Source organism: Desmodus rotundus, chromosome 13 (genome assembly GCF_022682495.2).
Source record: "Desmodus rotundus isolate HL8 chromosome 13, HLdesRot8A.1, whole genome shotgun sequence".
NCBI lineage: Eukaryota > Metazoa > Chordata > Mammalia > Chiroptera > Phyllostomidae > Desmodus > Desmodus rotundus.
In genome coordinates, this window is record NC_071399.1 from 51,037,534 (window position 1) to 51,054,882 (window position 17,349).

At 38.7% G+C, this 17,349-nt stretch overlaps 1 protein-coding gene across 18 annotated transcripts in view; it reads left to right on the plus strand.

Moving 5' to 3' along the window:
• ENOX1 (ecto-NOX disulfide-thiol exchanger 1) overlaps positions 1-17,349 on the plus strand; it is a 609,204-nt gene that overhangs the window by 191,929 nt on the left and 399,926 nt on the right. The window contains exon 2 of one of the 18 annotated variants that reach the window (XM_053916758.1): positions 15,609-15,678. The exons of the other annotated variants lie outside the window; for them this stretch is intronic. The gene's annotated coding sequence lies outside the window, so the exon portion shown is untranslated. The remainder of the gene's footprint in view (positions 1-15,608; positions 15,679-17,349) is intronic. 18 annotated transcript variants of the gene reach the window in all.

Genomic DNA, 17,349 nt, shown 5'->3' on the forward strand with positions numbered 1-17,349 from the left:
TCGTTAATAACTGTGAGTTTGCTGTCATTTTTACTGTTCCTATTTTTGATCTTCTTTTTCTTAGGTAACTCCCTTTAACATTTCATATAATAAGGTCTGGGTGATGATGAACTCCTTGAACTTGACCTTATCTGGGCAGCACTTTATCTGCCCTTCCATTCTAAATGATAGCTTTGCTGGATAGAGTAATCTTGGATGTAGGTCCTTGCCTTTCATGAGTTGGAATACTTCTTGCCAGCCCCTTCTTGCCTGTAAGGTAAATGAAACAGGATGGAACCTATCAGAGTACTTCATTCCTGGTGAAGGAAAGGCTTTTGTCATGGAACAACAGTGTAAGTGTCCGTGTTTGTGCATACCCACGGTGCCATGAGCTTTGCCTTGTGATGTAAAACTTATTTCTTATTGTGTGTGGTAGTCAAAAATGGAGAGAAGCTGGCCTGCTGGGGATTGTGGCACCTAGGGTCACATGCCCTGTGTGGAGGGGGTGGCAATTCACAGCTCCAGAAACTGCTGCCTCCTGGGGACCTGGGCCCAGATGGCTAGATGTTCTCATTCTCCAAGACAAGTTTCCAAAGTACATTTTGATGTAAAATCTGCCAGTTTTAATATGTGGTGATTAATTAAAAGTTTTTAATCATGGGTATGAGCCTGCCATGGAAAATTTTATTATTTTTAATTAAAAAATTACAGAATTATCTTATAATTCCAGAGGTCAGGAATCAGAAGTCTGAAATGGGTTTTATTGGGCTGAAATCAAGGTATCATCAAAATGGCTACCTGCCTTCCAGACAGTCTAGGGGAGAGCCCTTCTTGCCTCTTCTAGCTTCTGGAGGCTGCTTACATTCTTTGCTCCATGGCTCCATTTCTTCTTCAAAACCAGCAATGGCCAGTCAAGTCTTTCCCACCTTTAATCACTCTAAAACTGTCTCTTCAGCCACTCCCTCACAAGAACCTTTGTGACTACATTGAGCCCACCTGGATAATCTCAGGATTCTTAATCAATTCATGTCTGCATAACACCCTTTGCTAGATGTGGTAACATAATCAAGGGTTCTGGAGGTTGAGGTGTGTACTATCATTGGGTCTCTCCCAGGTGGGATGGAGAAAAGTGAGTTCAGTTTATACACATGAGGTTGATAACAAACTGCAGAATGTTGGGCATGTGATTCTTGTCTGGAGATAGAGATTTTGGTGACATAAAACTTTCAGTTTAGTTTAGTGTTGAAGCTGTGAATAGTGGTAAGATCTGAAGTGGCAGGAGATGAGGTAAGGGCTGAATATGCAGGCCTGAGGAATACTGAAACATGAGGGCAGATGGAGAAAGGGGGGCCCCGCGAAGATGAGGGAGTATCTGAAAAGCAGGAGGAAAACCAAGTGGACATGTAAAATCTAAGAAAGGCACATTCTCAAGGAGGGATGGATCAACATGAGGAGCAGGGGAAAAAAACTACTAGATTTCTGTACTAGGACAGTACTGTGTATGTCACCTTTATTTTACATGATCTTAAAATAAACCATATTGTGTTCAGAATAAACCCAAAATTTGTCATTTCTTTGGATTTATTTATTTATTTAATTTATTTTAATCCTCCCCCAAGGATATGTTTTTATTGCTTTTAGAGAGAGAGGAAGGGGGAGAGAGTGAGAGGGAGGGAGAGAGTGTGAAAGATAGAGAGACACACACACACACACCAGTGTGAGAGAGAACCATCGGTTGGTTGCCTCCCATACATGCCCAGACTGGGATCAAACCTGCAAACTAGGTATGTGCCTGACTGGGAATTGAACCTGTAGCCTTTTGGTATGCAGGACAATGCTCCAACCAGCTGAGCCACCTGGCCAGGGCATGTTACTGATTATAGAAAGAGAAGAATGGAAAAAGGGAGAGAGGGGGAGAGGGAGAATGAGAGAGACCTTGAGAAAGAGAGACATTGATTTGTTGTTCCACCCATTTATGCATTCACTGGTTGATTCTTGTATGTGCCCTGGCTGGGACAGAGCCTGCAACCTCGGCAATGGTCTAACCAACTGAGTAACCTGACCAGGGTTCAAATTTCATTGTTTTTGAAATTATACCCAGAATAACAAGTTTATTTTGAAAGTCCAGTTCTCAAAAAGTGTATTAACAATGATTAGAGTATAGTGTTTTTGTACCATCCTAACCTAATGTCAGTTTCTCACATCCAATCCCATAGTCTCTGCTCTATTTAATATTCTGCTCTTAGCAAACCTTCTGTACAATTCTGATAGGACTGTTGACCCTGCTGCACATAACAAATTATACGCACATTTTGAAACACTACGTTATGACTACCTCATGAGATTATACATTTCCAGTGAAATTTTAAGATATAGGTTAGTATTTGGGTTTTAAGAAAATGAAACTACGAAGAGGCTGTGTGTGTGGTGTGCCTGTGTATGTGTGTATGTGAAGTACTTGCTTCCAAACCAACAATGTAATGAAACCAACAGTTCCATCCTGACTTCTTTACTCATTTCTGCCCCCATGCCTTAAATTGATGGTTTTAGCTGCTTTTCGGCTTCTGCAATATCTGTGACTGTCAGCTTACTAGCTGGGTGAAGGTAATTAGTTTCTTAGTCTGGAGCTTGAGCGCATTTCATGCTGCCATGATTCTGGCTGCAGGATGATAGTTGGGCTGGCCTGGCTACTGCCTTGCTGATTTCAGATTCTAAATTTTCATTCTGTGCACATGCAGTCACATTTTAAGGAAAACCACTGCTCATAAGTCTTCAGCTTTCTTTTGCTTTTATATTGTGGATTTTTGTGTGTTTGTACACCAAAACGTGCAAGTATGTAAATATTTGTGCTTGGTGTGATTGGAATACAAAGGGCATATAAGATATGACTGTACCCTCAAAAAAGATCCTACTGTAAAAGCAGAGGTAGTACCATTGCATGAAAACCTGTAAAACGGGGTTGGTTAACTGTGATGAGTGCTGTGTGAGAGAGAGAAAGCTTTTTGGTTCAGCAGGAGAGAGGTTTCTGATTGTGGGGAGAATCGAAGAAGCTATTCTTGTAGGAGTTAATACTTAAATTTGGTTTTGATGAGTGCATAGGATATTTCGAACTCGGAGGAGTTTTGGGCCCATAACATTCCAAATAGACATAAAATTAGCAGAGGTCAAGAGATACAAAATCTCGTAAGGGCATAGAAGACTAAATGACCAGCATTGCGGTGATACTATTACTGTGGGAAGGAAGACTATCAGACTCTGAAAGACACTGAATGCTATAGTGAGGAATTTGGTGTTGATAGATTTGTCCTTAAGGTTTTTTTAATCTTTACATTTCTGAAATAAATTCCATTTGTCTATATTATTTAAATTGCATTGTGTTTGTCAGTAGTTAGTTTAGGATTTTTGCTTTGACATTCCTGAGTTTGTTCTTTAATTTTGTTACAGGTGCAATCTGTCAGGTTTTGATACCTATGTTACTATTGCTTTGTAAAAAGAACTTGGAAACTATCCTTCTCTTTTTTCCCTTATTCTCTGGAAGAGTTTCAGTGGTATATTGGTGTTACCTGTTATTTTAAAGTTTTGGCAATTTGTGCTGTGAAACCATCTGGGTCGTGTGTGTATGTGTCCAGTTTTGGTGGTAATCATTAACAGTTTAATAATTGGTAATTGGTTTGATTAGATCTTTTTTCTCTTCTGGAGACAATTTTGCGTACCAGTCATATGTTCTCTAAAATTACCTCTTTCGTTCAAGTTTTGAAATTTGTTTGCACAGAGTTGAACAAAGAAATTTGTCATGATTTTTTAAAAAGCCCACTACATTTGTGTTATTTGCCTTTAACTGTAACTTACTTTGTGTAATTTATCTTCCTCATCTGTTTCGATTTGGTTAGCTAAGAGTTTAAGTACTACCATTTTTATTTACTAATTATCTACTAGTCTTCCTTCCAACTAATTTATACTTATGTATATTAATTCTTTTTTCTTCTGTCTGTAGTTTTTTGTTTCCTTTAAGTTCCAAACTTGGATGCTTAACTTATTTTTTATTTTTTATTAATAAACTATTTAAATCTATGAATTTTCCTTTAAGCACTACTTTAGCGATCCTGTGGGGTTTTTTAATACAGTAGTTTTGTAGATGTTTTCCTTCTCTTGACCTCAAAACTTTGAGAGAATTTAAAAATTTTCAGAAGATAAGGTATATATTTTTTAGTTTTATTAATAATTGATGGTTTTAATCATGATGAAAGAAAGTTTGTGTGCTTTCCTATTTTAGGGAATGTGTTGATGTTTTATTTGTGGTGTAACACTTGTCAAATTTTGTGCCTATTTGATGGGTACTGAAAAGAAGATATTTTCTGTTTCCTGGCAGATATGATACATACTAACTTTATGTGCTAATTTAATTATGGTATTCAAATATTCTGTTACATTATGTAGTTTTTTATCTACTTGATTTTTCACAAGTGAAAGATAATTTCCTGCCCTTACTCTGTTTCTCTGTTTTCTCCTTGTGTGCCCTGTGGACAATTCAGGCAGGGCCATTTTTCATGATGAAGCTCTGTGATGTGCGTGCGTTGCAGGATGTTTCTCACCCCTGCCTTCTACATAGTAAAGGCCAGTAGAGTCCTCTAGTTAATTTTCACAACCAAAACACCTACTAGGATACTAGATATTTGTAATTTAGAGCCATTCATGGTTGGAAAATATTATATTTTTAACTTTTAAAATTCATTTTTCAGTTGCAGTTTACATTCAATATTATTCTGTGTTAGTTTCAGACATAAAGCAAAGTGGTTAGAAAATTGTGCACTTTACAGAGTAGTCCCCTGTTTCTTCAAGTGCCCACATGGCCGATTACCTGTTTATCTTGATATTACTGACTGCATTCCCTATGCTGTAATCGGCATCTCTGTGGCTATTCCCCAAGTACCAGTTTGTACTGCTTAATCTCTTCACCTTTTTCACCCAGCACCCCCCAACCTCCCTTCCTTCTGACAGCTGTCAGGTTGTTCTTTGTATCTATGAGTCTGTTTCAATTTTCTTTGATTATTTTGTGCATCACAGTCCACATTTTAGTGAAATCATATGGTATTTGTCTTTCTCTGACTGGCTTATTTTACTTATCATAATAGCTTCTAGGTACACCTATGGTGTCACGAAGGTCAAATTTCCTCCTTGTTTAACAGCTGAGTACTTTAAATTTTGTGAATGTACCACATGCTTTTCATCTGCTCATCTACTGACGGGCACTTGGGCTACTTCCAAATCTTGGCTATTGTATATAATGATCATAGAGGTGCATGTATTTTTTCGAATTAGTGTTTTGGCATTCTTTGGGTATATTCCCAATAGTAGAATTGCTGGGTCAACAGGCATTCCAATGTTAATTTTTTGAGGCAACTCCATACTGTTTTCCATAGTGGTTGTACCAGTGTGCATTCCCACCAACAGTACACAAGGGTTCCCTTTTTCCCACATCCTTTCCAATACTTGTTGCTTATTGATTTATTGATGGTAACCATTTTAACAGATGTGAGGCAATATCTAATTGTGGTTTTCATTTGCATTCATCTGATGATTAGTGCTGGGTTACAAAATGCATGCTGGATCTTGTAAAATGCTTTTTCTGTATCTATTGATATGATCGTATGAGTTTTATCCCTCATTTTGTTTATGTGGTATATCAAGTTTATTGGTTTCTGGGGGTTGTACCAAACTTTCATCCCTGGAATAAGTCACACTTGAGCATGGTGTTTAATCTTTTTAATGAATTGCTGGATCTGGTTTGCTAATATTTTGTTGAAGATTTTTGTATCTACATTCATCAGGGAAATTGGCCTATAATTTTCATTCTTTGTAGTGTTGTTATCTGGTTTTAGAATTAAGATAATGCTGGCCTAGTAAAATGAGTTTGGGAATCTTCCTTCTTAACTTTATAAAAATAGTTTGAAAAGAGCAGGTCTTAATTCTTCTTTGGTAAGAATGTTTGATAAAATTCACTGTTGAAGCTATCTGGTGCAGGACTTTTGATTGCTAGGAGTCTTGGTTACTGCTTCTATTTTATTAGTTGTAATTTGTCCAGATTTTCTTTTTCTTTATTTTGTTTTTACAAGTTTATCCATTTATACCAGATATTCCAATATGTTGGCATATAGTTGTTCATATTTTCTCACAATTCTTTGTATTTCCTTGGTGTCAGTTTTTACTTTTCCCCTTTCATTTCTGACTTTATTTATTTGTGTCTTTTCTCTTTGATTCTTGATGAGTCTGATTAGATGTTTGTCAATTTTGTTTATCTTTAAGGTTAGATTGTTTAGATTGTTTATTTGAGGGTTTTTTTTTTTTTTTTTTACTGAGGTAGTACCATATTGCTATAAATTGCCCTTGTAGTACTGCTTTCAGTGTATCTCATGGATTTGGGTTGTTGTGTTTTGTTGTTGTTATTTTTTTTAAGATTTATTTATTTTTAGAGAGGGGGAGGGAAGGAGAAAGAGAGGAAGAGAAACTCTCACACACCCCCTACTGGGGACCTGGTCTGCAATCAGACAAGGGAATTGAACCAGCACCCTTTGGTTCTCAGGCCCTCCCTCAATCCACTGAACTACACCAGCCAGGGCCATTTGTTGTTTATTAACATGTTATTTAGCCTCCATGTATTTGTGTGTTTTCCAGTTTTACTCTTGTTATATTTCATATAATAAGGTCTGGGTGATGATGAACTCCTTTAACTTGACCTTATTTGGGAAGCACTTTATTTGCCCTTCCATTCTAAGTTAGAACTTTGCTGGATAGAGTAATCTTGGATGTAGGTCCTTGCCTTTCAAATACTTCTTTCCAGCCCCTTCTTGCCTGCCAAGTTTCTTTTGAGAAGTCAGCTGATAGTCTAATGGGAACTCCTTTATAGATAACTGCCTCTTTTTTTCTTGCTGCTTTTAAGATTCTCGCTTTGTCTTTTATCTTTAATCTTGGCTAATGTAATTATGATGTGCCTTGGTATGTGCTTTGTTGGGTCCAACTTCTTTGGGACTCTCTGAGCTTCCTGGACTTCCTAGAAGTCTATTTCCTTTGCCAGATTGGGGAAGTTCTCCTTCATTATTTTTTCAAATAACTTTTCAGTTTCTTGCTCTTCCTCCTCTCCTTCTGGCACCCCTATGGTTCAGATGTTGGAATGTTTAAAGTTGTCCTGGAAGTTCCTAAGCCTCTCCTCATTTTTTTGAATTCTTGTTTCTTCATTCTGTTCTGTTTGAATATTTATTTCTTCCGGCTGCTCCAAACCCTGATTTGAGTACTGGTTTCCTTCCCTTCACTGTTAGTTCCCTATACACTTTCCTTTATTTCACTTTTCATAGCCTTCATTTCTTTTTGTGACCATACTAAACCAATTCTGTGAGCTTCCTGATTACCAGTATTTTGAACTATGCATCTGATAGGTTGGCTATCTCTTCATCACTTAGTTGTATTTTTTCTGGATCTTTGATCTGTTCTTTCATTTGGGCCTTTTTTGGGGGGAGGGTCTCAGCATGCCTGTTATATAATAAGGGGTGGAGACTTAGGTGTTCACCAGGTTGGGGTAACCCATATGGCTGTGTTGTGATGCTGTCAGTAAGGGAGGGGTCCAAGAGGGAACAGGCCACTTGTTCAGCTCTCTACTGGCTCTCAGTCACTTCTGCCACTCCACACAATCAAATTGGTCCCTTCTGGTGCTGATTCCTGGGTGGGAGATTTTGTATACATTCTAGGACCCTGTGGGTCTCTTCAGCGAATTTTCCTGTGAGGCTGGGAGTTTCTCCTGCCACCTCAACCCTCATAGGTTTTTTCAGTCAGAGATTTTGAGGCTTTATTTCCCACACTGGAACCTTGGGTTGTGCCGTCTGTCCCGCTCCCCAGTTATTTTTCTTGGTTTATCCACACACAAATGTAGGCCCGCCTGGCCCGCATTTGGGTCCTCTCCACTCTGGCTGCCTATCTCCCCCGTCCTACCTGTCTGGATGAATGCCTCTTCTTTAACTCCTTCATTGTCAGACTTCATACAGTTCTATTTTCTGTCAGTTCTTTTTTGTTTTTAAATTTGTTGTTGTCCTTCTTTTGGTTGTGCGAGGAGGCACAGTGTGTCCCCCTACGCCTCCATCTCGGCCAGAAGTCCTATTTCTCTTTGATTTTAAATGATAGCCTTTCTGGGTAGAGTAGTCTTCATTGTTGGCCCCTACTTTTCATCATTTCAAATATTTCATGCCAGTTCCTTCTGGCCCAAAGTGCTTCTGTTTAGAAATCAACTCATAGCCTTATAGGAGCTCTCTTGTAGGTAACTAATTATCTTTCTCTAGGTGTTCTGAAGATTTTCTCTTTGTCTTTAAACTTTGCTGTTTTCACTATGGTGTTTCTTGGTGTGGAACTTTTGGGGGTTATGTTGTTTGGGACTCTTGCGCTTCCTGGACAGACATGTCTTTTTCTTTTACCATGTTAGTGAAATTTTCAGCCGTTATTTCTTCAACTAGGTTCTTGATCCCTTGCTCTCTTCTTCATTTTCTGGTACTCCTATAATATGGTAGATTGTTGCACTTGATGTTGTCGCAGAGGTCCCTTAGACTTTCTTCAGCTTTTAAAATTACTTTTTTCTATTTGTTGCTCTGCTTGGGTATTTTTTGTTATCTTGTCCTCTAAATTGCTGATTCTGCCCCTCCTTCATTAAACCTCTTATTGATTCCTTCTAGTGTATTCTTCATTTCACATGTTATATTCTTCATTTCTGACTGGTTCTTTTTTATGATTCCTATATCCTTTTTAATATGTACTATTTCTTTAAGTTCTCATTGAGATCATCCATTTTTCCCCTAAGTTCCTTAAGCATCCTTATTATTATTGTTTTTAATTCTGCCTCTGATAACTTGGTTGCTTCCATTTCAATTAATTCTTTCTCTGGGAATTTCTCTTATTCTTTTATTTGAGACCTGTTTCTGTGTATCCCCATGTTGTCTGTCTTTTTATGTTTATATCTGTATGTTAGGTAGATCTGCTTTGATTTTCAAACTTATGATTGTTTTATATTTTAGGTTTTGGGGGGCTCATTGGCACAATCTTCCAGATCACATGAACTAGATGCTCCAGGAGTTTTTCTTCTGAGGGTTATGTGAGCACTTCTAGTTTAGCTGAATCTTGAACACTGTTGGCCTATTTGTGAGTGCAGTTCATTCTTAGGCTGCCTGACTATGAATCCACCCTGAGCACATTGTATGAGCCACTGTACAGGAGCTGCCCCCTGAAGCAGAGTTGCTCCTACCAGGATCTGGTGCCTGCTGTGAGCTCCCTTTGGGTGTGCTGCTTGTGTGGCTAGTTGGGTTGTGCTCTGGTGTGGTCTGAAGCCCACTACTGGTTGTGTTGATTCTGGGTCTACTTGGAAGGTATTTGGGTGCAGGTTGATGTGAGACACTGCCTGTAATTAGCCTTGAGCTACCTGTCTGGAGCTACTGAGTGATCTGGTGTTTGTGGCTGCCTCTACTGGGCTTGGGTGTGCATGGGAAGGGCCAAGCTGTGTACAAAAGCCAGCTTCTTCCAGCTCTAAACCCAGGTGCAGATAGCAAAAGGTCCAAGACACCCTGAGATCTGCCTCTATTTGTTGGCTGCTCTGCCAAGCCCTGATTTATCCTGGTCTTTCTCAAGAGCCTTCTAAAAAAAAGTCTGTAGCATGAGCCAAGGCCAGTGGCAACCCACAGTCTCTTTCACAAGGCACAGGCTTGATAGGATGGGACAATTAGGGTCAGGAAGATAGGACTAATGGATCTCCTGCTTGGGGGCAGCACAGTCAAACACTGAGTGGTGGGAAAGTGGTACCTATTCCAGAGCCATACTGTTAGCATAGGTAGCTAGTTAGTGTCAATAAAGGAAGGGAGAAAATGGAATAAAACATTAAGCCTAATATACTAGGGAGCTAAATTGGACTATAAGCCTGCTTCACTAGGAAGCTGAGGAATTAACAGGCTCCTCAGGGGACCACTTCATTTTTTGCCCTTGTAATCTAATCCCCAAAGCAGGCAGGAAGGATTGTTACCAATCATTAGTTGGATTACCATGGAAGGAATAAAAACAGCAAAGGAAATTGCTCTGCTGGGTGCATGCCCATTAGAAACCAAGAGGGTACAGGGGGAATTGCTTCGACTTTGAGGCATTTGCAGTAGGAGCCAAGATGATGACCATAAAGGGGAGTTTCTAACATGGGACTCAAGCTCAGCAGAGCTGGGCCACCAGGAATCAGAAGGACAGGACAAGTGTGTCTCCAATTGGAGGAGGGGCACTGGCAGCACACTTGGTGGGGAGAATGGCCCCTGCTCCAGTGCCACCAGCTCAGTGTGGTCTGACTCTCCACCAGGAGCTTCTGAAGAAAACAAGTACACCGTAGTTCCTGGATGTGTGCAGCCAGGAAATCTTTCTACAGGACTCAAGTGTGTGCTGCCAGTAGTTGGAAGACAGGGCTAGTGCATTCCCCAGACTCATGCTGTAAGAATAGGCATGCTTAACCCTGGGAGATGGTGTTTGTGGGTGCTATGGGTTAGAGACTCAGCATAGGGACCTCAGTGGCTGACCCTCTGGGTCTCTTTGGGGCTATGGCATCCAGACCTTCTCTGCATTACTCCAGTATGCCCTGACTTGCCTTCCTTCTGCCAGGTGAGTGTACAAGAACAAGATCCTGTGTGATATCCCTTTTAAGAGAGCACCTGGGTTTCTAGACAGCTTCCCATGTCTCCCAGGCAGATAATCCCTGCTGATTTTCACTGCCAGATGCTGTGTGGGCTCTTCTTTCTGGCTCTGGTTCTTTGAGTTGGAAAAGTGGGGTTGAGACCCCTCACTTTTCAGGGGGGACTTCTTTTTTTTAAGATTTTATTTCTTTATTTTAGAGAAGGGGTAGGGAGAGAGAAAGAGAAGTATCAATGTGAGAGAGAAACATTGATTGGTTCTCTTCCATACACACCCCAACCAGGGACTGAACACTCAACTCAGGCATGTGCCCTGGTGGGGAATCAAACCAGTGATCTTTTGCTTTGCAGGATGACACCCAACCAACTGAGCCACACCAGTCAGGGCTCCTGGGGACTTTTGCAGCCAAGATATTTCTCTAGATTCTCAACTGCTGCACATGGGTGTGGGGCCATCCCTTTTCACATCTCTGCCCTTCCTACCAGTCTCAATGTGGCTTCTTCTGTAGATACTTCATTATAATATTTCTGTTCAGAGAGCCATCAGTTAGTTATTTAGGTTGATTGATCTACAATGTAGTTGTAAATCTGGTTTGGTGCTGGGACAAGGTGAGTGTAGCTTCCACCTGCTCTGCAGCCATTTTGGGACCTTGTCTTAAATATGACAGTTCTATATGTCTTATGGTAAAATTTAAGATTTTTTAAAAAATTGTTTTTAATTGTGTATGAACAAAATAGTTTTTATCCTCTATGAGCATTGGATGAAAGCATTGAAATAGTAATGCCAGAAGGAGCCATTAGGAACCAGAGATTACTAAAATTGCTTGGCTCAGACCCACCCTTTTCCAATATTTTGCTCTGTGTTTGTGTGCAAGGAAGAGTCTGCAAGGTCTACCATGTAAACTAACTCTTCCAATAGACTTAAAATAAATCTATATATCATATTTCAACAGAGTCCTAACTTTTATTACCATCTGCTGCAATTAATCTCCTAAAGGGCAAGCTATATTAAACTAACAAGTTCTTGAATGTAAACATTGCATACTAAGTGACATATACTCATAAAATTTAAAACTTCTCAAGATTCTAAAATAAATTCCTAAGGGCTCCAGCAAATTTGTGTCCATATAGTGTAAAAAAAAATCAGAGTTCCATTGAGAGACAGTGGAAACTTACCTATAAAAATAAATTATGAAGGTCTTTGAACTCAAGATGAGCTTACTAAAAATTGTGTGCAAAGAGTGTGGATGGAAGGAATGTAACAATATCAAAGCAACTTTTGGCCAGCTCATCAGAATTTGAAAGAATCCCCCCAAATATGTGTATAAGATTTGAAACAGCTTAACTGAGGCTAACACGCACTGACATCAAAGTCTTTTGTAGGATTGTTGAAAATGATTTTCACAGCAACAAAAAGGAGAATAAGTGTGTATTTTTAGGTATTCACCTGAGCATACAGGAACTGTTCTTGGTGCAGCTGCTATTCTGGTCAGCTCTTGAAAATACCTCACAGAGAAGTTTCTTCAAATCTACCACTGGTGAGAATTGAGTTATACCATGTCTTCAAATGCTTATAACATTACTTGTTGGAGCTAAAAATGTTCATTATTGTTCACAAAAACAAAAAAGCTGAAGGTCTACTAACCAAATACCCACAGATTGCTAATTTGTAGACAATTAGAATACGATAAGAATTCACTTAATATAAAAATTGATGCAGAATGCTATTTAATTGGTCTTTTCTGGTGTAGGAGGGGATTTAGAATTTTGTGTATGTCAAGGAATGTCTATCTCAGTTTATGTCCTGATGCCACAGATTTAGAAGTAGTGCAGTGATTTAGGTTTTTGAATCTCAGATTTAGATTTTTCAGGTCTCCTTTCCTTTAAAAGACCCAATTACCAGCTACTTGTGTCTGAGTATTGCCCTCTACACACATAGCCCTCACTGCCCACCCCTGCTCTGTGCTAGTTGAATTAATAGCCATCTGAAAGAACCCCTGAAGCTACTTATCCATACTTGAGGGCCTCTTTGGGAGAGGCTGGCATATGCCCAGCTTCTTATGCCTCTATCATCAGTAAGATATGGGCTTCTTTGAATTTGAATACATTTACATTTTTCTTTTCCCATTAAGAACTGTAATGTTTTTGGTTGTTTTTGTTTTTGTTTTGGCTCATTTGCAGGTCTCAAAGTCTTTGCAACTTCTCCCCCTTAGGCTTACTCTTAGTTTTCTTTATCATGTATCTTTTAAGCAAGCCTAACTCTTTGTGTCTCCAAGAACACTTGGGCTCAAGTTCTCATGTTTATTCACTCCTAATTTCCTGTAGTGTCATGAGGAGATCAGGAACATACACACCACTGGTCAGAGGCCAGCAGGAAGTTCCCCATGCAAAAAAAAAAAAATCAAATTTCTTGTGAAAATTGTCCAAATGCATCTGATGGATACCGGAGACTTAATTGTTTTTTGTTCTTGCATTTGGGAATTGTGCTATTTACTTCTTAGCTTCAGTTTCCAGTGTTGGTCATCTCCATAGGATTTTAGGGTTGGAAAAAATAGTAAGGGGGGTATTAAAAGTTATCTAATATAATGGCTTTGTGATTCATGAATCTTTCTTCAATGTCTCTGTCAAATTGATAATTAAGTTCTGTTTGAACATCTCCTAGGTATGGACAACTCACTCTAATACCATCTGAGGATAGAAAATCCTACATTTTATTTATTCATTTATTTATTTAAAGATTTTATTTATTTAATTTTAGACAGAGGGGAAGGGAAGGAGAAAGAGAGGGAGAGAAATATCAGTATGTGGTTGCCTCTTGCATGCCCCGCACTGGGGACCTGGCCTGCAACCCAGGCATGTGCTCTGACTGGGAATCAAACCAGCAACCCTTTGCTTTGCAGCCCACGCTCAGTCCAGTGAGCTACACCAGCCAGGTCCAGAAAGTCCTACATTTTATTAAGCCACCATTCTTTTATCTGTGACTTGTACCCATTATAGGGTTTATATTTAGTGAGTGTTTAATAGGTCCCAGACACTATTGTATATACTTTTAGTCTTCAAAGAAGTCTATGACATAGCTAATATTAATAATTTGATTTTATGGATGAGGAAACCAAGTCATGGAAAGGTTAAGTAGCTTATCTAAGGCTGAAAAACTAGAAGGAAAAAAATGAAGGAACTAGAATTTTTATCAAGACCATAGGAGTTTTGGTCCTACTCTCCCCTCCCCATTAAGTAGTATTTTTATTTTTATTTATTTTTATTTTTGACATTATTACAGATGTCCCCCATTTCTCCTCATTTTCCTACCTCCCCTAACTTGTACCACCTTCTCCTGACCTCCACCATACTAATGTCTGCATCCATGGGCCATGCATATATGTTCTTTAGCTAATCCCTTCACCCTTTTTTATCCAGTGCCCCTATAAGCTCCCCTCTAACATTTATTAGTCTGTTCCATTAATCCATGCCTCTGGTTCTATTTTGTTTGTTTATTTTGTTCTTTAGATTCCACATATTAGTGAGTTCATATGGTATTTGTCTTTCTCTGACTGGCTTATTTTGCTTAGCGTAATAATCTCCAGGTTTAACCATGCTATCCAAAAAGATAAGAGTTCTTTCTTTTTTACCCCTGTGTCGTAGTCTGTTGTGTAAATGTACCACAGTTTTTTTATCCACTCATCTACTGATGAGGTTGTAGGCTGCTTTCAAATTTTGGCTATTGTAAATACCACTGCTATGAACATATATACCCAGTAGTAGGAGACTGCTGTGTTAAGTAGTGGTTCCATTTTTAGTTTTTGAGGTATCTGCATACTGTTGCCATAGTGGATGCACCAGTCTGCATATCCAACAACAGTGCACGAGAGTTCCCTTTTCTCCACATTCTTGTTAGCACCTGTTGTTTGCTGATTTATTGATAGTACTCCTTATGTCAAGTATAGGGTGACACCTCGTTGTAATTTTAATTTCCATCTGTCTGATGATTAGTATGTTAAGCAACTTTTCATATGTCTATTGACCATCTGTATGACCTCGTTGGAGAGCTGCTTATTCAGGTCCTTTGCCCATTTTTTAATTGGATTGTTTGTCTTCCTGGTGTTGAGTTGTGTAAGTTCATTATATGTTTTGGAAATTAACTCTGTATCAGATGCATCATTGGTGAATATGTTCTCCCACATGGTATGTTCCCTTTTCATTTTGTCGGTGGTTTTTTTTGTTGTGCAGGAGCTTTTTATTTTGATGTAGTCCCACTTCTTTCTTTTTTTCTTTTTCTGTTTCCTTTTCCCCTAGGAGACATATCAGTGAAAATATTGCTCTGAGAGTTATCTGAGATTTTATTGCCTATGTTTTCTTCTGGGATTTTTAGTGTTTTGTGACTTACTTTTAAATCTTTTATTCACTTCAAGTTAATTCTTGTGTATGATGTAAGTTGGTGATCTATTTGCATTTTTTGCATGCACCTGTCCAGTTTTCCCAACATCATTTATTGAAGAGACTGTTTTTACTCCATTATATGCTCTTGCCTCCTTTGTCAAATATTAACTGACCATAAAGGTGTGGATTGATTTCTGGGTTCTCTGTGTTCTTCTATTGATCTGTGCCTGTTCTTGTGCCAGTACTAGTCTGTTTTGATAATAACGACTTTGTAGTAAGTTTGATAGCCAGTATTGTGATCTGTCCAGCTTTGTTCTTCTTTCTCAAGATTGCTGAGGCTATTCAGGGTCTTTTTGGTTTCATGTAAATTTTTGAAATATTTGTTTTAGATCTAGGAAATATGCCATGGTTATTTTAACAGGAATTGTGTTGAATCTATGGATTGATTTCGATGGTCCCATGCTCTTAATTAACTCTGCAATGCTCAATAAATCTAGTATGACTTCTACAGTAGTTATAAAATTAATAAATGTTCCAGTTATAAAGTTTTATTAATCATTGCAGGGAGGAGATGGGATGTGGAATTAAGTCATGTGATTGACTACATTTGGATTTCTTCATTCATTCAAGGAAGGTATGTACTATATCAGTCTTATAGATGCTGCAGATAAAGCAGTGAACAAGACATGCTCTAATGGAACTTACATTCTAGAGCAGGGAAGCATATGTAAACAGATAGTGAGCAGGAAAGTATCAGATAATGAGCAGAAGGAAATAAAGCAGGGTGATTTGATTATAACTGCTGAGTGATTCTACTTTGACAGGAAGACATTTTAAGGAGGTAACATTTGAACTAAGAACAAATTATTATTAAGCATTAGAAAAAAAGTTTTCAAATATGTCAAAAAGTATGGAAACAGAATAAAAGCCCTCTAGAGCATAAATATACTACATTTTTCCTAATTTACCACTTTTCCCTTATCAAGAATACAGTTGAATTTGAGTAAGGTCTTAGTTGAAATAATTTAATTGATATTTGCAAATTGCACTTAAAACTTTCCCAACCAAAAGAAAAGCCTAATGGTCATATCTGCCTTGATGCCTATCCTGCAATTTTGATGACCCCTTAGAGTTCACCCCAAGTTATGGGTCTGTGCATCTTGCTTGTATCAGAAGCCAGGTGGTTTCAAATGGTTGTCATGTCTAGTCAGATAAATTCTAAGCAAAACTGGTTTTGTTGTGTTTTTTTTCCTCTTCCCTCTCTCTAGTTACACATTACATGCACATTTGATTGGATTGCTCATAGAATCAATCATGTGTCTTGCTCCCACCTTTCTTTCTCTATCATTTCCCATTTTAAATAGCTCTTTGCTTTGGTGATCGCAGTACCTGTGACTTTAAGGATTAAGATTTTACTCTATAAGGACTATTAATTAGGATAGGGACATGGAAACTGAGTTGTCAATCGATAGAGAATGCCAAGCATTTGAAAAGTCATCTAGGGATGCTATAAACATTTGAGTTTTTTTGTCTGGAAAACTCCTCTTTATATAGTTTGTATGGTTTTTAAAAATCCTAGTTATCTTTGAAGATTTAGCTAAAACAGCTACCGTTTTCTCTGAAGCTTTTCCTGAAGCCCATTTTTTTTTAATCTATGCACATCTTCCACCTTGCCCTTGGCCTGCCTCCTAAGGAGCTATGCCCTGGATACAGTGAGCTTGCAAACGGCCTCTAGAGCTTTATGATATGCACGTACTTAAGTGCATACAGCTCTGGGCTACACTGAGATCCTTGAGGTTAGGGATGAGGAATCGTACCGTTTTTCTTGTTTGTTTTATGATTACTTTTAGGTGAAATTTACATAGCAAAAATTAACCATTTTAAAGTGAACAATTCAACGACAGTTGATACATTCAAATGTTGTGCAACCACCAGTGCTGTCTAGTTCCCAAACATTTCATCATCCCAAAAGGAAACCCTATATCCACCAAGCAGTTCCTCCCTATCCCTTCCTCCCCCAGACATGGGCAACCACTTTTTGTTTTTGTATCCTCAGGGCCTTGCACAGTACCTGGCTCAGAATAAGTGTTTAATAAATGTTCATTAGAATAATGAATGGATTACAGATTTCTGAAAGGAGAGAAACCGTCTTTATTTAAATTGCTTCATTAATTCCCACTATTTGGGGCTGGCCAGTGTGAGCCAGGCAGTGTGCCGAGAGAAGGGCATGGAGCAGGAATAAAACAGGTGTGTCCCTGTCCTCATGGAGTTTAAAATCAAACCCGAAGCTTTCCAACAGAAACGT